Here is a 19,820-nt window from a genome sequence, read left to right on the forward strand (position 1 = left end):
TAAGGTTATAGTTTTGTGAAAAAAACAATGTTTTTTTAAAGATGTGTGGCTATAAAAATAGCCGTTGTTTTCTGAGTGTAGCGGTTTACTTCTTCTGTCCTTTGTCGTTCTTCTTTGGGAGTAAGACAGCTTGAATGTTTGACAAAACACCACCAGCTGCAATGGTTACACCGCTCAAAAGTTTGTTTAATTCTTCATCATTACGAACAGCCAATTGTAAATGTCTTGGAATAATCCTAGCTTTTTTGTTGTCTCTTGCTGCGTTACCAGCCAACTCCAATATCTCAGCAGATAAATATTCCAAGACGGCTGCTAAGTAAACTGGTGCTCCAGATCCAATTCGGTTAGCATAGTGCCCTCTACGAAGGAATCTATGCACTCTACCGACTGGAAATTGAAGTCCAGCTCTTGAGGATCTTGTCTTGGCTTTAGCCTTAGCTTTTCCACCTTTTCCACGTCCAGACATAACTGCGATTTGATTTGTAAGTTAATACAAAAACGTACGAATATTTAACGTAAGTGTTAACGAAATAAACTTTACTCGTTTTTTCATCATAAAAATAGGATCGAAATCATGTTTTTTTAACCAATCATAATTAAGTATTAAACAAAAGATTTTTTTTTTAACCAATTAAATTGCGTATCGGCGTTTTCGGATCGAATTCGATCCGATTTTTTTACTTATAAACAAAAAGTTTTGACTTGCAGTTTAATGCTTATTTACAAGTTAAGTAGCAAAAATTTTTAACCATGTCTGACGCAGCAGCTAAAGGAGGAAAACAGGCACCTAAAGTAGCCAAGAAAGGTGAAAAAAGAGCCGGCAAAAAAGGAGGAAAGATTGGTGGAACTGGTGAAAAGAAACGCAAGAGAAAGAGAAAGGAAAGTTATGCTATTTACATCTACAATGTTTTGAAACAAGTTCACCCAGATGTCGGAGTTTCAAGCAAAGCTATGAGCATCATGAACTCATTTGTCAACGACATCTTTGAGCGCATTGCTTCCGAAGCTTCGCGTTTGGCTCTTCAAAACAAAAAGTCGACCATCTCTTCTCGTGAAATTCAAACCGCAGTACGTCTTCTCTTGCCTGGAGAACTTGCAAAACACGCAGTCAGTGAAGGAACAAAAGCCGTCACAAAATACACAAGCAGCAAGTAAACCAACGTCTACCAAACACAAACGGTCTTTTTTAAGACCACACATCTTTAAAAAAACATTTACTTGGCGTCACTACAAGTTAACCGAAGTTAATAAAACTTCTAAATAATGTGCTTAAGAACACTAGCCTACATTTAAAATACTTCCCCATGTGTGTGTGTGGATTAGCTTCACTTTTCATACGTATTATTAGCTGTACTTGCAGAAAAGACAAGTACATTGATCCATGTTATTGCTTACATTTAACTTAACCCAGCTTTTCACGGAAACACTCCCAGGCAAATTAACCCTACAAAGTATTTCTAAATTTTTTTTGTGTCATATATGACATAGTATCGTATAGCAATAAATGTAACTGTGACAAGACTTTACACATTGTGTAATTTGGAAGCGTGCACAAAGTAATGTTTTAAAAGATTTGTGGCTATAAAAATAGCCGTTTTTGTTGAGCAATGACAACGCTTAACCTCCGAATCCGTAAAGAGTTCTTCCTTGACGTTTTAAGGCATAAACAACATCCATAGCGGTAACGGTCTTGCGTTTAGCGTGCTCTGTGTAGGTTACAGCATCACGAATAACATTCTCTAAGAAAACCTTCAGTACACCTCTGGTTTCCTCATAGATAAGGCCAGAGATACGTTTGACACCACCTCGTCGAGCAAGACGTCGAATAGCAGGTTTTGTGATTCCCTGAATGTTATCACGAAGAATTTTTCGGTGACGTTTAGCACCTCCTTTTCCCAATCCTTTACCTCCTTTTCCGCGTCCAGACATATTGATATAGTTGCGTACAGAACGAGTACAAAAACAACGTTTGAGTTAACAGAATTCAGACAGCTTTAAAAAGAGGCCATAAAATTACCTACTGCTCGTGGAAACACCCTAATTAACCAATAGAGTTGCGTCATTACAAAATGTTCCGAACATTTTGTACATTTTTTTAAGTAAAACTGTAGTTTTTTTAAAAATTCGTGGTCTTAATGTTTCAGTAAGGCAATAAATTTGGCATCGTTGGAATTCGCCAAACCTTCTGCTACTTACTAAAAAAAAAAAAAGTCAAAAGCTTTTGTGTATCAGAAGATACAGCCGTTTTCCCGTAGCCAAAAAACACAGATTTTATAAAAATGTTAAAGTAATGAGCGTAATGTCATTATGCAGCCAATCAGAAATTACTTTCTTAGCACCAATCAAATGGTTTGTTTTGAACCTTAGCTGTCAATCAATATGAGAAATAAAACTTTGGCGCGATAGTGCATTTTAGACCGTCTTGTGTATCCGTACTACATCGACTTCTTAAAATATGGCTCGTACAAAGCAAACTGCACGTAAATCTACTGGAGGAAAGGCTCCACGAAAACAACTCGCCACTAAAGCTGCGAGGAAAAGCGCACCAGCTACTGGAGGAGTGAAAAAACCACATCGTTACAGACCTGGTACAGTTGCTCTCAGAGAAATCAGAAGATACCAGAAGTCAACCGAGCTCTTGATCCGCAAGTTGCCTTTCCAGCGTCTTGTGCGAGAAATTGCTCAGGACTTCAAAACAGATCTGCGATTCCAGAGCACAGCCGTTATGGCTCTGCAAGAGGCTTCTGAAGCGTACCTTGTTGGCTTGTTCGAGGATACTAACTTGTGTGCCATTCACGCAAAACGAGTTACAATCATGCCTAAAGACATCCAGTTGGCAAGAAGAATTCGTGGGGAACGTGCCTAAGCATCTTACCAAACAAAAAACGGCTATTTTTATAGCCACACATCCATAAAAAATATTACGGCTAGCTTTTTATATCAAACTTTGTTCTGCTTTCTGTTTAAATTTTATGCTACATAAAAATTTTATGCTACATAAAGTTTGACAATGTTAAAAATATGAAGGGCAAGAAAAGTAAAAGCAAGAAAATAAGAAATTTAAAAACGAAAATACTTAAACTTAGGGAATCTAATCTTAAAATTACTCTTTTTTAACTGTTTAAGTGACTTAAACAAGTTTAACTTTGTACCAAGATAATGTTTTTTTGTAAATGTGTGGCTATAAAAATAGCCGTTTGTTAATGTAATAGCCAGATACACACAAATTATTTTTTTGCGGTCTTCTTTGCTGCCTTTTTGGGAGTCTTTTTGACCTTCTTTGCTGCAGGTTTTTTAGCAACAGGCTTCTTTGTGGGTTTCTTAGCTGCTGGTTTCTTAGCCGAGGCTTTCTTTGTGGCAGGCTTCTTTGCTGCTTTCTTTGGCGTGCTCTTCTTTGCTGGCTTCTTTTTTGGTGTACTTTTCTTTGCAGTAGGCTTCTTTGCCGTTGGCTTTTTTGCTGCGGCCTTTTTCTTAGGTTTTTCTTTTTTTACCTGACCTAGCTTGAATGATCCAGAAGCACCAGTGCCTTTAGTTTGAATCAAATCGCCTGATGTTACTCCTCGTTTAAGAGCCATTTTCAGATGATGATCTGAGTTTTCAGCAACTTTGTAATTTGCATGAATATATTTTGTAATAGCTTGGCGAGATGAACCACCGCGTTCCTTTAGGGTAGCGATAGCAGCCTTGATCATGTCCACATATTTAGGGTGATCAGCTGTCTTCTTTGCAGCAGGTTTCTTCTTGGGTGCGATTTTCTTTGGAGAAGCTGCTTCACTCATTTTTAATGTTTTCTTACAACAATCCAACGATAAACGATGCTTGTTATCACAGTAGAAGTATACTAAACATTACCGTGTAAATGAGATATAATTTAAGACGGTGCGAAGTATGCGGACGTAAAAGTACCACTCCCGGGAATTGATTTGGCGCGAAAACAGAAATGTGTGTTTCTGTACATCGTATAATGTCCGTTTTGGGTGCCGCGACTATGCGAAAGCATGTTAATTTTTATTTGTAGCACGACGCAATAGTCTGAAAGAGAAGCTGCTGGAGTTTGAGGTCTTCAGCATTACATCTACTCTGTTAATTTGGGCTTCTTCCGCGCCCGTGTTAGGATTTTCATAAAGCGTTCTTTGGTTTGCGTTGCGTATGTCGGCCTACATCATCGACACGGCCTGTTTCCGGCTATTAGGAGCAATTCATATATTGGGCACTGCGTTTCGACTTTTTTATTAGACCACAGTAAAAAAATTCACTCACAGAAGTCCCTTTCTTTCATGGCTACAAACACGAAGAATTCTGTCGTAAGTAAAACGAATGCGCAAGCCAAAATAACGATGGGGCGAAGTCATAAGCATGGCCCTGTGGCCCAATGGATAAGGCATCTGACTACGAATCAGGGGATTCCAGGTTCGACTCCTGGCAGGGTCGCACTGTCGCATTTCGGCTGCATGGTCTACTGTGTAACGCGCGCGCACGTTCTGGCGTAATGCGTTGATAAACGGAATGTACGCAGTCATATTGGAAAGTAATATCACGCACTTAGTATCGTCGCCTTTGTTAGCATTCATGTAAGTTACCATCCACTCGCTACAGTCGCTCTCCATCCTACGGCTAAATCAACAGCCGTGATTTTTACTATGTCGCCGTCCATCCGTACGCGGTGACAGTTGTAAGCTTTACAGTAACGTGACATGCTCCACAAGCAGTTACGGTGTGTGGACGATGCCTATCATGGCAACGCTTGTTCTTTATCGCTTCTCGGCCTAATGGCTAAGATCAAGTGTAGTATCTGTTCTTATCAGTTTAATATCTGGTAGGCCATTCTCTGAATGGTCAGTATATTAATCTGATTTTTGGCCTTGGGTCATGGAGGTGGATTCATTCACGCCGTGACCACGGGTTGCCTTGGTGTTGCACTATTACCGATGGCGGCCCACATAAGCAATAAAAGAATAATAGCAGTCCTCTTTCCGACGGCACTCTGCATAGTCTACGGCGGGAACAAAACGCGTACACTGGGGGAGAATACAGCCTATGCCCCGCGACACGGCAGTTTATAACACACTCAAGCCACAAGCATTAACAAACTTTGAAGGGTACCCTCATGCTACGGTGCAGTTCCAACTCATACTTACCTGACGGGGAAGTAAAGACTGATCAATGAGGGTTTTCTTCCAGAGTGAGGCTCTTGCATTGCACTACGCTTGGGCTGACCTCTGCGATTACTGCAAACGTCAGTAACTCGACCGTACAATTTCTGGTAGTGGGGGCCTGCGTCCGCGCTCGCCCCCTCCTTAAGTCAAAATGAATGAGCTTAGAAAAGTTGCGCGGCCAAATGTCGGTGGTGACTTAAACGCTAAGGTAAAACCTCGCTTGGCTGTTACGAAACGTGATTGCGATATAAGTCCTCGGAAGGCGGCGGAATTTTATTTTATTTGCCATTCCGTCAGGGTTATTGGATGATCGGCAATAGATCGAGTTTGTATGCATTTGAAAGCTCTTTTTTCTCGTACTATCACCTGAAAATGTCGTAGGAAAATGTCATAGGAAACACTTTCAACAACCGCCACGTTCCTTAATTGTTATAACAAGAAATATATCACAGCACCATTGAAATGAAAAGGCAACAAATGAAAATGAAAAGCCTACGACACCGGGAGTTCCCAGGCGGTCCCCCATCCAAGTACTATCCCGGCCCGACGATGCTTAACTTCCGTGATCAGACGAGAACGGGTGTGTTCATCGTGGTATGGCCGTAGACATTAGTAGGGGCAAATACGTGCAATTTATTTTGACGTTGTGATCAAATTTTTTTATTTAATTTCTTTGAGTTACTTAGGACAAGGCGTATGCATGGATTATCTATTAGACTTTAAGGTTATAGTTTTGTGAAAAAAACAATGTTTTTTTAAAGATGTGTGGCTATAAAAATAGCCGTTGTTTTCTGAGTGTAGCGGTTTACTTCTTCTGTCCTTTGTCGTTCTTCTTTGGGAGTAAGACAGCTTGAATGTTTGGCAAAACACCACCAGCTGCAATGGTTACACCGCTCAAAAGTTTGTTTAATTCTTCATCATTACGAACAGCCAATTGTAAATGTCTTGGAATAATCCTAGCTTTTTTGTTGTCTCTTGCTGCGTTACCAGCCAACTCCAATATCTCAGCAGATAAATATTCCAAGACGGCTGCTAAGTAAACTGGTGCTCCAGATCCAATTCGGTTAGCATAGTGCCCTCTACGAAGGAATCTATGCACTCTACCGACTGGAAATTGAAGTCCAGCTCTTGAGGATCTTGTCTTGGCTTTAGCCTTAGCTTTTCCACCTTTTCCACGTCCAGACATAACTGCGATTTGATTTGTAAGTTAATACAAAAACGTACGAATATTTAACGTAAGTGTTAACGAAATAAACTTTACTCGTTTTTTCATCATAAAAATAGGATCGAAATCATGTTTTTTTAACCAATCATAATTAAGTATTAAACAAAAGATTTTTTTTTTAACCAATTAAATTGCGTATCGGCGTTTTCGGATCGAATTCGATCCGATTTTTTTACTTATAAACAAAAAGTTTTGACTTGCAGTTTAATGCTTATTTACAAGTTAAGTAGCAAAAATTTTTAACCATGTCTGACGCAGCAGCTAAAGGAGGAAAACAGGCACCTAAAGTAGCCAAGAAAGGTGAAAAAAGAGCCGGCAAAAAAGGAGGAAAGATTGGTGGAACTGGTGAAAAGAAACGCAAGAGAAAGAGAAAGGAAAGTTATGCTATTTACATCTACAATGTTTTGAAACAAGTTCACCCAGATGTCGGAGTTTCAAGCAAAGCTATGAGCATCATGAACTCATTTGTCAACGACATCTTTGAGCGCATTGCTTCCGAAGCTTCGCGTTTGGCTCTTCAAAACAAAAAGTCGACCATCTCTTCTCGTGAAATTCAAACCGCAGTACGTCTTCTCTTGCCTGGAGAACTTGCAAAACACGCAGTCAGTGAAGGAACAAAAGCCGTCACAAAATACACAAGCAGCAAGTAAACCAACGTCTACCAAACACAAACGGTCTTTTTTAAGACCACACATCTTTAAAAAAACATTTACTTGGCGTCACTACAAGTTAACCGAAGTTAATAAAACTTCTAAATAATGTGCTTAAGAACACTAGCCTACATTTAAAATACTTCCCCATGTGTGTGTGTGGATTAGCTTCACTTTTCATACGTATTATTAGCTGTACTTGCAGAAAAGACAAGTACATTGATCCATGTTATTGCTTACATTTAACTTAACCCAGCTTTTCACGGAAACACTCCCAGGCAAATTAACCCTACAAAGTATTTCTAAATTTTTTTTGTGTCATATATGACATAGTATCGTATAGCAATAAATGTAACTGTGACAAGACTTTACACATTGTGTAATTTGGAAGCGTGCACAAAGTAATGTTTTAAAAGATTTGTGGCTATAAAAATAGCCGTTTTTGTTGAGCAATGACAACGCTTAACCTCCGAATCCGTAAAGAGTTCTTCCTTGACGTTTTAAGGCATAAACAACATCCATAGCGGTAACGGTCTTGCGTTTAGCGTGCTCTGTGTAGGTTACAGCATCACGAATAACATTCTCTAAGAAAACCTTCAGTACACCTCTGGTTTCCTCATAGATAAGGCCAGAGATACGTTTGACACCACCTCGTCGAGCAAGACGTCGAATAGCAGGTTTTGTGATTCCCTGAATGTTATCACGAAGAATTTTTCGGTGACGTTTAGCACCTCCTTTTCCCAATCCTTTACCTCCTTTTCCGCGTCCAGACATATTGATATAGTTGCGTACAGAACGAGTACAAAAACAACGTTTGAGTTAACAGAATTCAGACAGCTTTAAAAAGAGGCCATAAAATTACCTACTGCTCGTGGAAACACCCTAATTAACCAATAGAGTTGCGTCATTACAAAATGTTCCGAACATTTTGTACATTTTTTTAAGTAAAACTGTAGTTTTTTTAAAAATTCGTGGTCTTAATGTTTCAGTAAGGCAATAAATTTGGCATCGTTGGAATTCGCCAAACCTTCTGCTACTTACTAAAAAAAAAAAAAGTCAAAAGCTTTTGTGTATCAGAAGATACAGCCGTTTTCCCGTAGCCAAAAAACACAGATTTTATAAAAATGTTAAAGTAATGAGCGTAATGTCATTATGCAGCCAATCAGAAATTACTTTCTTAGCACCAATCAAATGGTTTGTTTTGAACCTTAGCTGTCAATCAATATGAGAAATAAAACTTTGGCGCGATAGTGCATTTTAGACCGTCTTGTGTATCCGTACTACATCGACTTCTTAAAATATGGCTCGTACAAAGCAAACTGCACGTAAATCTACTGGAGGAAAGGCTCCACGAAAACAACTCGCCACTAAAGCTGCGAGGAAAAGCGCACCAGCTACTGGAGGAGTGAAAAAACCACATCGTTACAGACCTGGTACAGTTGCTCTCAGAGAAATCAGAAGATACCAGAAGTCAACCGAGCTCTTGATCCGCAAGTTGCCTTTCCAGCGTCTTGTGCGAGAAATTGCTCAGGACTTCAAAACAGATCTGCGATTCCAGAGCACAGCCGTTATGGCTCTGCAAGAGGCTTCTGAAGCGTACCTTGTTGGCTTGTTCGAGGATACTAACTTGTGTGCCATTCACGCAAAACGAGTTACAATCATGCCTAAAGACATCCAGTTGGCAAGAAGAATTCGTGGGGAACGTGCCTAAGCATCTTACCAAACAAAAAACGGCTATTTTTATAGCCACACATCCATAAAAAATATTACGGCTAGCTTTTTATATCAAACTTTGTTCTGCTTTCTGTTTAAATTTTATGCTACATAAAAATTTTATGCTACATAAAGTTTGACAATGTTAAAAATATGAAGGGCAAGAAAAGTAAAAGCAAGAAAATAAGAAATTTAAAAACGAAAATACTTAAACTTAGGGAATCTAATCTTAAAATTACTCTTTTTTAACTGTTTAAGTGACTTAAACAAGTTTAACTTTGTACCAAGATAATGTTTTTTTGTAAATGTGTGGCTATAAAAATAGCCGTTTGTTAATGTAATAGCCAGATACACACAAATTATTTTTTTGCGGTCTTCTTTGCTGCCTTTTTGGGAGTCTTTTTGACCTTCTTTGCTGCAGGTTTTTTAGCAACAGGCTTCTTTGTGGGTTTCTTAGCTGCTGGTTTCTTAGCCGAGGCTTTCTTTGTGGCAGGCTTCTTTGCTGCTTTCTTTGGCGTGCTCTTCTTTGCTGGCTTCTTTTTTGGTGTACTTTTCTTTGCAGTAGGCTTCTTTGCCGTTGGCTTTTTTGCTGCGGCCTTTTTCTTAGGTTTTTCTTTTTTTACCTGACCTAGCTTGAATGATCCAGAAGCACCAGTGCCTTTAGTTTGAATCAAATCGCCTGATGTTACTCCTCGTTTAAGAGCCATTTTCAGATGATGATCTGAGTTTTCAGCAACTTTGTAATTTGCATGAATATATTTTGTAATAGCTTGGCGAGATGAACCACCGCGTTCCTTTAGGGTAGCGATAGCAGCCTTGATCATGTCCACATATTTAGGGTGATCAGCTGTCTTCTTTGCAGCAGGTTTCTTCTTGGGTGCGATTTTCTTTGGAGAAGCTGCTTCACTCATTTTTAATGTTTTCTTACAACAATCCAACGATAAACGATGCTTGTTATCACAGTAGAAGTATACTAAACATTACCGTGTAAATGAGATATAATTTAAGACGGTGCGAAGTATGCGGACGTAAAAGTACCACTCCCGGGAATTGATTTGGCGCGAAAACAGAAATGTGTGTTTCTGTACATCGTATAATGTCCGTTTTGGGTGCCGCGACTATGCGAAAGCATGTTAATTTTTATTTGTAGCACGACGCAATAGTCTGAAAGAGAAGCTGCTGGAGTTTGAGGTCTTCAGCATTACATCTACTCTGTTAATTTGGGCTTCTTCCGCGCCCGTGTTAGGATTTTCATAAAGCGTTCTTTGGTTTGCGTTGCGTATGTCGGCCTACATCATCGACACGGCCTGTTTCCGGCTATTAGGAGCAATTCATATATTGGGCACTGCGTTTCGACTTTTTTATTAGACCACAGTAAAAAAATTCACTCACAGAAGTCCCTTTCTTTCATGGCTACAAACACGAAGAATTCTGTCGTAAGTAAAACGAATGCGCAAGCCAAAATAACGATGGGGCGAAGTCATAAGCATGGCCCTGTGGCCCAATGGATAAGGCATCTGACTACGAATCAGGGGATTCCAGGTTCGACTCCTGGCAGGGTCGCACTGTCGCATTTCGGCTGCATGGTCTACTGTGTAACGCGCGCGCACGTTCTGGCGTAATGCGTTGATAAACGGAATGTACGCAGTCATATTGGAAAGTAATATCACGCACTTAGTATCGTCGCCTTTGTTAGCATTCATGTAAGTTACCATCCACTCGCTACAGTCGCTCTCCATCCTACGGCTAAATCAACAGCCGTGATTTTTACTATGTCGCCGTCCATCCGTACGCGGTGACAGTTGTAAGCTTTACAGTAACGTGACATGCTCCACAAGCAGTTACGGTGTGTGGACGATGCCTATCATGGCAACGCTTGTTCTTTATCGCTTCTCGGCCTAATGGCTAAGATCAAGTGTAGTATCTGTTCTTATCAGTTTAATATCTGGTAGGCCATTCTCTGAATGGTCAGTATATTAATCTGATTTTTGGCCTTGGGTCATGGAGGTGGATTCATTCACGCCGTGACCACGGGTTGCCTTGGTGTTGCACTATTACCGATGGCGGCCCACATAAGCAATAAAAGAATAATAGCAGTCCTCTTTCCGACGGCACTCTGCATAGTCTACGGCGGGAACAAAACGCGTACACTGGGGGAGAATACAGCCTATGCCCCGCGACACGGCAGTTTATAACACACTCAAGCCACAAGCATTAACAAACTTTGAAGGGTACCCTCATGCTACGGTGCAGTTCCAACTCATACTTACCTGACGGGGAAGTAAAGACTGATCAATGAGGGTTTTCTTCCAGAGTGAGGCTCTTGCATTGCACTACGCTTGGGCTGACCTCTGCGATTACTGCAAACGTCAGTAACTCGACCGTACAATTTCTGGTAGTGGGGGCCTGCGTCCGCGCTCGCCCCCTCCTTAAGTCAAAATGAATGAGCTTAGAAAAGTTGCGCGGCCAAATGTCGGTGGTGACTTAAACGCTAAGGTAAAACCTCGCTTGGCTGTTACGAAACGTGATTGCGATATAAGTCCTCGGAAGGCGGCGGAATTTTATTTTATTTGCCATTCCGTCAGGGTTATTGGATGATCGGCAATAGATCGAGTTTGTATGCATTTGAAAGCTCTTTTTTCTCGTACTATCACCTGAAAATGTCGTAGGAAAATGTCATAGGAAACACTTTCAACAACCGCCACGTTCCTTAATTGTTATAACAAGAAATATATCACAGCACCATTGAAATGAAAAGGCAACAAATGAAAATGAAAAGCCTACGACACCGGGAGTTCCCAGGCGGTCCCCCATCCAAGTACTATCCCGGCCCGACGATGCTTAACTTCCGTGATCAGACGAGAACGGGTGTGTTCATCGTGGTATGGCCGTAGACATTAGTAGGGGCAAATACGTGCAATTTATTTTGACGTTGTGATCAAATTTTTTTATTTAATTTCTTTGAGTTACTTAGGACAAGGCGTATGCATGGATTATCTATTAGACTTTAAGGTTATAGTTTTGTGAAAAAAACAATGTTTTTTTAAAGATGTGTGGCTATAAAAATAGCCGTTGTTTTCTGAGTGTAGCGGTTTACTTCTTCTGTCCTTTGTCGTTCTTCTTTGGGAGTAAGACAGCTTGAATGTTTGGCAAAACACCACCAGCTGCAATGGTTACACCGCTCAAAAGTTTGTTTAATTCTTCATCATTACGAACAGCCAATTGTAAATGTCTTGGAATAATCCTAGCTTTTTTGTTGTCTCTTGCTGCGTTACCAGCCAACTCCAATATCTCAGCAGATAAATATTCCAAGACGGCTGCTAAGTAAACTGGTGCTCCAGATCCAATTCGGTTAGCATAGTGCCCTCTACGAAGGAATCTATGCACTCTACCGACTGGAAATTGAAGTCCAGCTCTTGAGGATCTTGTCTTGGCTTTAGCCTTAGCTTTTCCACCTTTTCCACGTCCAGACATAACTGCGATTTGATTTGTAAGTTAATACAAAAACGTACGAATATTTAACGTAAGTGTTAACGAAATAAACTTTACTCGTTTTTTCATCATAAAAATAGGATCGAAATCATGTTTTTTTAACCAATCATAATTAAGTATTAAACAAAAGATTTTTTTTTTAACCAATTAAATTGCGTATCGGCGTTTTCGGATCGAATTCGATCCGATTTTTTTACTTATAAACAAAAAGTTTTGACTTGCAGTTTAATGCTTATTTACAAGTTAAGTAGCAAAAATTTTTAACCATGTCTGACGCAGCAGCTAAAGGAGGAAAACAGGCACCTAAAGTAGCCAAGTTAATAAAACTTCTAAATAATGTGCTTAAGAACACTAGCCTACATTTAAAATACTTCCCCATGTGTGTGTGTGGATTAGCTTCACTTTTCATACGTATTATTAGCTGTACTTGCAGAAAAGACAAGTACATTGATCCATGTTATTGCTTACATTTAACTTAACCCAGCTTTTCACGGAAACACTCCCAGGCAAATTAACCCTACAAAGTATTTCTAAATTTTTTTTGTGTCATATATGACATAGTATCGTATAGCAATAAATGTAACTGTGACAAGACTTTACACATTGTGTAATTTGGAAGCGTGCACAAAGTAATGTTTTAAAAGATTTGTGGCTATAAAAATAGCCGTTTTTGTTGAGCAATGACAACGCTTAACCTCCGAATCCGTAAAGAGTTCTTCCTTGACGTTTTAAGGCATAAACAACATCCATAGCGGTAACGGTCTTGCGTTTAGCGTGCTCTGTGTAGGTTACAGCATCACGAATAACATTCTCTAAGAAAACCTTCAGTACACCTCTGGTTTCCTCATAGATAAGGCCAGAGATACGTTTGACACCACCTCGTCGAGCAAGACGTCGAATAGCAGGTTTTGTGATTCCCTGAATGTTATCACGAAGAATTTTTCGGTGACGTTTAGCACCTCCTTTTCCCAATCCTTTACCTCCTTTTCCGCGTCCAGACATATTGATATAGTTGCGTACAGAACGAGTACAAAAACAACGTTTGAGTTAACAGAATTCAGACAGCTTTAAAAAGAGGCCATAAAATTACCTACTGCTCGTGGAAACACCCTAATTAACCAATAGAGTTGCGTCATTACAAAATGTTCCGAACATTTTGTACATTTTTTTAAGTAAAACTGTAGTTTTTTTAAAAATTCGTGGTCTTAATGTTTCAGTAAGGCAATAAATTTGGCATCGTTGGAATTCGCCAAACCTTCTGCTACTTACTAAAAAAAAAAAAAGTCAAAAGCTTTTGTGTATCAGAAGATACAGCCGTTTTCCCGTAGCCAAAAAACACAGATTTTATAAAAATGTTAAAGTAATGAGCGTAATGTCATTATGCAGCCAATCAGAAATTACTTTCTTAGCACCAATCAAATGGTTTGTTTTGAACCTTAGCTGTCAATCAATATGAGAAATAAAACTTTGGCGCGATAGTGCATTTTAGACCGTCTTGTGTATCCGTACTACATCGACTTCTTAAAATATGGCTCGTACAAAGCAAACTGCACGTAAATCTACTGGAGGAAAGGCTCCACGAAAACAACTCGCCACTAAAGCTGCGAGGAAAAGCGCACCAGCTACTGGAGGAGTGAAAAAACCACATCGTTACAGACCTGGTACAGTTGCTCTCAGAGAAATCAGAAGATACCAGAAGTCAACCGAGCTCTTGATCCGCAAGTTGCCTTTCCAGCGTCTTGTGCGAGAAATTGCTCAGGACTTCAAAACAGATCTGCGATTCCAGAGCACAGCCGTTATGGCTCTGCAAGAGGCTTCTGAAGCGTACCTTGTTGGCTTGTTCGAGGATACTAACTTGTGTGCCATTCACGCAAAACGAGTTACAATCATGCCTAAAGACATCCAGTTGGCAAGAAGAATTCGTGGGGAACGTGCCTAAGCATCTTACCAAACAAAAAACGGCTATTTTTATAGCCACACATCCATAAAAAATATTACGGCTAGCTTTTTATATCAAACTTTGTTCTGCTTTCTGTTTAAATTTTATGCTACATAAAAATTTTATGCTACATAAAGTTTGACAATGTTAAAAATATGAAGGGCAAGAAAAGTAAAAGCAAGAAAATAAGAAATTTAAAAACGAAAATACTTAAACTTAGGGAATCTAATCTTAAAATTACTCTTTTTTAACTGTTTAAGTGACTTAAACAAGTTTAACTTTGTACCAAGATAATGTTTTTTTGTAAATGTGTGGCTATAAAAATAGCCGTTTGTTAATGTAATAGCCAGATACACACAAATTATTTTTTTGCGGTCTTCTTTGCTGCCTTTTTGGGAGTCTTTTTGACCTTCTTTGCTGCAGGTTTTTTAGCAACAGGCTTCTTTGTGGGTTTCTTAGCTGCTGGTTTCTTAGCCGAGGCTTTCTTTGTGGCAGGCTTCTTTGCTGCTTTCTTTGGCGTGCTCTTCTTTGCTGGCTTCTTTTTTGGTGTACTTTTCTTTGCAGTAGGCTTCTTTGCCGTTGGCTTTTTTGCTGCGGCCTTTTTCTTAGGTTTTTCTTTTTTTACCTGACCTAGCTTGAATGATCCAGAAGCACCAGTGCCTTTAGTTTGAATCAAATCGCCTGATGTTACTCCTCGTTTAAGAGCCATTTTCAGATGATGATCTGAGTTTTCAGCAACTTTGTAATTTGCATGAATATATTTTGTAATAGCTTGGCGAGATGAACCACCGCGTTCCTTTAGGGTAGCGATAGCAGCCTTGATCATGTCCACATATTTAGGGTGATCAGCTGTCTTCTTTGCAGCAGGTTTCTTCTTGGGTGCGATTTTCTTTGGAGAAGCTGCTTCACTCATTTTTAATGTTTTCTTACAACAATCCAACGATAAACGATGCTTGTTATCACAGTAGAAGTATACTAAACATTACCGTGTAAATGAGATATAATTTAAGACGGTGCGAAGTATGCGGACGTAAAAGTACCACTCCCGGGAATTGATTTGGCGCGAAAACAGAAATGTGTGTTTCTGTACATCGTATAATGTCCGTTTTGGGTGCCGCGACTATGCGAAAGCATGTTAATTTTTATTTGTAGCACGACGCAATAGTCTGAAAGAGAAGCTGCTGGAGTTTGAGGTCTTCAGCATTACATCTACTCTGTTAATTTGGGCTTCTTCCGCGCCCGTGTTAGGATTTTCATAAAGCGTTCTTTGGTTTGCGTTGCGTATGTCGGCCTACATCATCGACACGGCCTGTTTCCGGCTATTAGGAGCAATTCATATATTGGGCACTGCGTTTCGACTTTTTTATTAGACCACAGTAAAAAAATTCACTCACAGAAGTCCCTTTCTTTCATGGCTACAAACACGAAGAATTCTGTCGTAAGTAAAACGAATGCGCAAGCCAAAATAACGATGGGGCGAAGTCATAAGCATGGCCCTGTGGCCCAATGGATAAGGCATCTGACTACGAATCAGGGGATTCCAGGTTCGACTCCTGGCAGGGTCGCACTGTCGCATTTCGGCTGCATGGTCTACTGTGTAACGCGCGCGCACGTTCTGGCGTAATGCGTTGATAAACGGAATGTACGCAGTCATATTGGAAAGTAATATCACGCACTTAGTATCGTCGCCTTTGTTAGCATTCATGTAAGTTACCATCCACTCGCTACAGTCGCTCTCCATCCTACGGCTAAATCAACAGCCGTGATTTTTACTATGTCGCCGTCCATCCGTACGCGGTGACAGTTGTAAGCTTTACAGTAACGTGACATGCTCCACAAGCAGTTACGGTGTGTGGACGATGCCTATCATGGCAACGCTTGTTCTTTATCGCTTCTCGGCCTAATGGCTAAGATCAAGTGTAGTATCTGTTCTTATCAGTTTAATATCTGGTAGGCCATTCTCTGAATGGTCAGTATATTAATCTGATTTTTGGCCTTGGGTCATGGAGGTGGATTCATTCACGCCGTGACCACGGGTTGCCTTGGTGTTGCACTATTACCGATGGCGGCCCACATAAGCAATAAAAGAATAATAGCAGTCCTCTTTCCGACGGCACTCTGCATAGTCTACGGCGGGAACAAAACGCGTACACTGGGGGAGAATACAGCCTATGCCCCGCGACACGGCAGTTTATAACACACTCAAGCCACAAGCATTAACAAACTTTGAAGGGTACCCTCATGCTACGGTGCAGTTCCAACTCATACTTACCTGACGGGGAAGTAAAGACTGATCAATGAGGGTTTTCTTCCAGAGTGAGGCTCTTGCATTGCACTACGCTTGGGCTGACCTCTGCGATTACTGCAAACGTCAGTAACTCGACCGTACAATTTCTGGTAGTGGGGGCCTGCGTCCGCGCTCGCCCCCTCCTTAAGTCAAAATGAATGAGCTTAGAAAAGTTGCGCGGCCAAATGTCGGTGGTGACTTAAACGCTAAGGTAAAACCTCGCTTGGCTGTTACGAAACGTGATTGCGATATAAGTCCTCGGAAGGCGGCGGAATTTTATTTTATTTGCCATTCCGTCAGGGTTATTGGATGATCGGCAATAGATCGAGTTTGTATGCATTTGAAAGCTCTTTTTTCTCGTACTATCACCTGAAAATGTCGTAGGAAAATGTCATAGGAAACACTTTCAACAACCGCCACGTTCCTTAATTGTTATAACAAGAAATATATCACAGCACCATTGAAATGAAAAGGCAACAAATGAAAATGAAAAGCCTACGACACCGGGAGTTCCCAGGCGGTCCCCCATCCAAGTACTATCCCGGCCCGACGATGCTTAACTTCCGTGATCAGACGAGAACGGGTGTGTTCATCGTGGTATGGCCGTAGACATTAGTAGGGGCAAATACGTGCAATTTATTTTGACGTTGTGATCAAATTTTTTTATTTAATTTCTTTGAGTTACTTAGGACAAGGCGTATGCATGGATTATCTATTAGACTTTAAGGTTATAGTTTTGTGAAAAAAACAATGTTTTTTTAAAGATGTGTGGCTATAAAAATAGCCGTTGTTTTCTGAGTGTAGCGGTTTACTTCTTCTGTCCTTTGTCGTTCTTCTTTGGGAGTAAGACAGCTTGAATGTTTGGCAAAACACCACCAGCTGCAATGGTTACACCGCTCAAAAGTTTGTTTAATTCTTCATCATTACGAACAGCCAATTGTAAATGTCTTGGAATAATCCTAGCTTTTTTGTTGTCTCTTGCTGCGTTACCAGCCAACTCCAATATCTCAGCAGATAAATATTCCAAGACGGCTGCTAAGTAAACTGGTGCTCCAGATCCAATTCGGTTAGCATAGTGCCCTCTACGAAGGAATCTATGCACTCTACCGACTGGAAATTGAAGTCCAGCTCTTGAGGATCTTGTCTTGGCTTTAGCCTTAGCTTTTCCACCTTTTCCACGTCCAGACATAACTGCGATTTGATTTGTAAGTTAATACAAAAACGTACGAATATTTAACGTAAGTGTTAACGAAATAAACTTTACTCGTTTTTTCATCATAAAAATAGGATCGAAATCATGTTTTTTTAACCAATCATAATTAAGTATTAAACAAAAGATTTTTTTTTTAACCAATTAAATTGCGTATCGGCGTTTTCGGATCGAATTCGATCCGATTTTTTTACTTATAAACAAAAAGTTTTGACTTGCAGTTTAATGCTTATTTACAAGTTAAGTAGCAAAAATTTTTAACCATGTCTGACGCAGCAGCTAAAGGAGGAAAACAGGCACCTAAAGTAGCCAAGAAAGGTGAAAAAAGAGCCGGCAAAAAAGGAGGAAAGATTGGTGGAACTGGTGAAAAGAAACGCAAGAGAAAGAGAAAGGAAAGTTATGCTATTTACATCTACAATGTTTTGAAACAAGTTCACCCAGATGTCGGAGTTTCAAGCAAAGCTATGAGCATCATGAACTCATTTGTCAACGACATCTTTGAGCGCATTGCTTCCGAAGCTTCGCGTTTGGCTCTTCAAAACAAAAAGTCGACCATCTCTTCTCGTGAAATTCAAACCGCAGTACGTCTTCTCTTGCCTGGAGAACTTGCAAAACACGCAGTCAGTGAAGGAACAAAAGCCGTCACAAAATACACAAGCAGCAAGTAAACCAACGTCTACCAAACACAAACGGTCTTTTTTAAGACCACACATCTTTAAAAAAACATTTACTTGGCGTCACTACAAGTTAACCGAAGTTAATAAAACTTCTAAATAATGTGCTTAAGAACACTAGCCTACATTTAAAATACTTCCCCATGTGTGTGTGTGGATTAGCTTCACTTTTCATACGTATTATTAGCTGTACTTGCAGAAAAGACAAGTACATTGATCCATGTTATTGCTTACATTTAACTTAACCCAGCTTTTCACGGAAACACTCCCAGGCAAATTAACCCTACAAAGTATTTCTAAATTTTTTTTGTGTCATATATGACATAGTATCGTATAGCAATAAATGTAACTGTGACAAGACTTTACACATTGTGTAATTTGGAAGCGTGCACAAAGTAATGTTTTAAAAGATTTGTGGCTATAAAAATAGCCGTTTTTGTTGAGCAATGACAACGCTTAACCTCCGAATCCGTAAAGAGTTCTTCCTTGACGTTTTAAGGCATAAACAACATCCATAGCGGTAACGGTCTTGCGTTTAGCGTGCTCTGTGTAGGTTACAGCATCACGAATAACATTCTCTAAGAAAACCTTCAGTACACCTCTGGTTTCCTCATAGATAAGGCCAGAGATACGTTTGACACCACCTCGTCGAGCAAGACGTCGAATAGCAGGTTTTGTGATTCCCTGAATGTTATCACGAAGAATTTTTCGGTGACGTTTAGCACCTCCTTTTCCCAATCCTTTACCTCCTTTTCCGCGTCCAGACATATTGATATAGTTGCGTACAGAACGAGTACAAAAACAACGTTTGAGTTAACAGAATTCAGACAGCTTTAAAAAGAGGCCATAAAATTACCTACTGCTCGTGGAAACACCCTAATTAACCAATAGAGTTGCGTCATTACAAAATGTTCCGAACATTTTGTACATTTTTTTAAGTAAAACTGTAGTTTTTTTAAAAATTCGTGGTCTTAATGTTTCAGTAAGGCAATAAATTTGGCATCGTTGGAATTCGCCAAACCTTCTGCTACTTACTAAAAAAAAAAAAAGTCAAAAGCTTTTGTGTATCAGAAGATACAGCCGTTTTCCCGTAGCCAAAAAACACAGATTTTATAAAAATGTTAAAGTAATGAGCGTAATGTCATTATGCAGCCAATCAGAAATTACTTTCTTAGCACCAATCAAATGGTTTGTTTTGAACCTTAGCTGTCAATCAATATGAGAAATAAAACTTTGGCGCGATAGTGCATTTTAGACCGTCTTGTGTATCCGTACTACATCGACTTCTTAAAATATGGCTCGTACAAAGCAAACTGCACGTAAATCTACTGGAGGAAAGGCTCCACGAAAACAACTCGCCACTAAAGCTGCGAGGAAAAGCGCACCAGCTACTGGAGGAGTGAAAAAACCACATCGTTACAGACCTGGTACAGTTGCTCTCAGAGAAATCAGAAGATACCAGAAGTCAACCGAG

The 19,820-nt window shown here is 40.0% G+C and overlaps 12 non-coding genes across 12 annotated transcripts; 9 read left to right on the forward strand and 3 right to left on the reverse strand.

The window, feature by feature from the left end:
- Positions 1 to 4,358: 4,358 nt before the first annotated feature.
- Positions 4,359 to 4,431, forward strand: Trnar-acg (transfer RNA arginine (anticodon ACG)). The gene has a single exon. It is a non-coding gene; the product is annotated as a tRNA-Arg (tRNA).
- Positions 4,432 to 4,753: 322 nt separating this feature from the next.
- On the forward strand, positions 4,754 to 4,945 carry LOC130661338 (U2 spliceosomal RNA). The gene has a single exon (XR_008988531.1). It is a non-coding gene; the product is annotated as a U2 spliceosomal RNA (small nuclear RNA).
- A 185-nt stretch (positions 4,946 to 5,130) lies between these two features.
- Positions 5,131 to 5,295, forward strand: LOC130660291 (U1 spliceosomal RNA). The gene has a single exon (XR_008987491.1). It is a non-coding gene; the product is annotated as a U1 spliceosomal RNA (small nuclear RNA).
- A 350-nt stretch (positions 5,296 to 5,645) lies between these two features.
- LOC130658339 (5S ribosomal RNA) lies at positions 5,646 to 5,764 on the reverse strand. Its single transcript, XR_008985555.1, has one exon. It is a non-coding gene; the product is annotated as a 5S ribosomal RNA (ribosomal RNA).
- A 4,470-nt stretch (positions 5,765 to 10,234) lies between these two features.
- Positions 10,235 to 10,307, forward strand: Trnar-acg (transfer RNA arginine (anticodon ACG)). The gene has a single exon. It is a non-coding gene; the product is annotated as a tRNA-Arg (tRNA).
- A 322-nt stretch (positions 10,308 to 10,629) lies between these two features.
- LOC130661339 (U2 spliceosomal RNA) lies at positions 10,630 to 10,821 on the forward strand. The gene has a single exon (XR_008988532.1). It is a non-coding gene; the product is annotated as a U2 spliceosomal RNA (small nuclear RNA).
- Positions 10,822 to 11,006: 185 nt separating this feature from the next.
- LOC130660292 (U1 spliceosomal RNA) lies at positions 11,007 to 11,171 on the forward strand. Its single transcript, XR_008987493.1, has one exon. It is a non-coding gene; the product is annotated as a U1 spliceosomal RNA (small nuclear RNA).
- Positions 11,172 to 11,521: 350 nt separating this feature from the next.
- Positions 11,522 to 11,640, reverse strand: LOC130658340 (5S ribosomal RNA). The gene has a single exon (XR_008985556.1). It is a non-coding gene; the product is annotated as a 5S ribosomal RNA (ribosomal RNA).
- A 4,027-nt stretch (positions 11,641 to 15,667) lies between these two features.
- Positions 15,668 to 15,740, forward strand: Trnar-acg (transfer RNA arginine (anticodon ACG)). The gene has a single exon. It is a non-coding gene; the product is annotated as a tRNA-Arg (tRNA).
- Positions 15,741 to 16,062: 322 nt separating this feature from the next.
- Positions 16,063 to 16,254, forward strand: LOC130661341 (U2 spliceosomal RNA). The gene has a single exon (XR_008988533.1). It is a non-coding gene; the product is annotated as a U2 spliceosomal RNA (small nuclear RNA).
- Positions 16,255 to 16,439: 185 nt separating this feature from the next.
- LOC130660294 (U1 spliceosomal RNA) lies at positions 16,440 to 16,604 on the forward strand. The gene has a single exon (XR_008987494.1). It is a non-coding gene; the product is annotated as a U1 spliceosomal RNA (small nuclear RNA).
- Positions 16,605 to 16,954: 350 nt separating this feature from the next.
- On the reverse strand, positions 16,955 to 17,073 carry LOC130658341 (5S ribosomal RNA). Its single transcript, XR_008985557.1, has one exon. It is a non-coding gene; the product is annotated as a 5S ribosomal RNA (ribosomal RNA).
- Between the last annotated feature and the right edge of the window lie 2,747 nt (positions 17,074 to 19,820).

Source organism: Hydractinia symbiolongicarpus, chromosome 9 (genome assembly GCF_029227915.1).
Source record: "Hydractinia symbiolongicarpus strain clone_291-10 chromosome 9, HSymV2.1, whole genome shotgun sequence".
Classification (NCBI taxonomy): domain Eukaryota; kingdom Metazoa; phylum Cnidaria; class Hydrozoa; order Anthoathecata; family Hydractiniidae; genus Hydractinia; species Hydractinia symbiolongicarpus.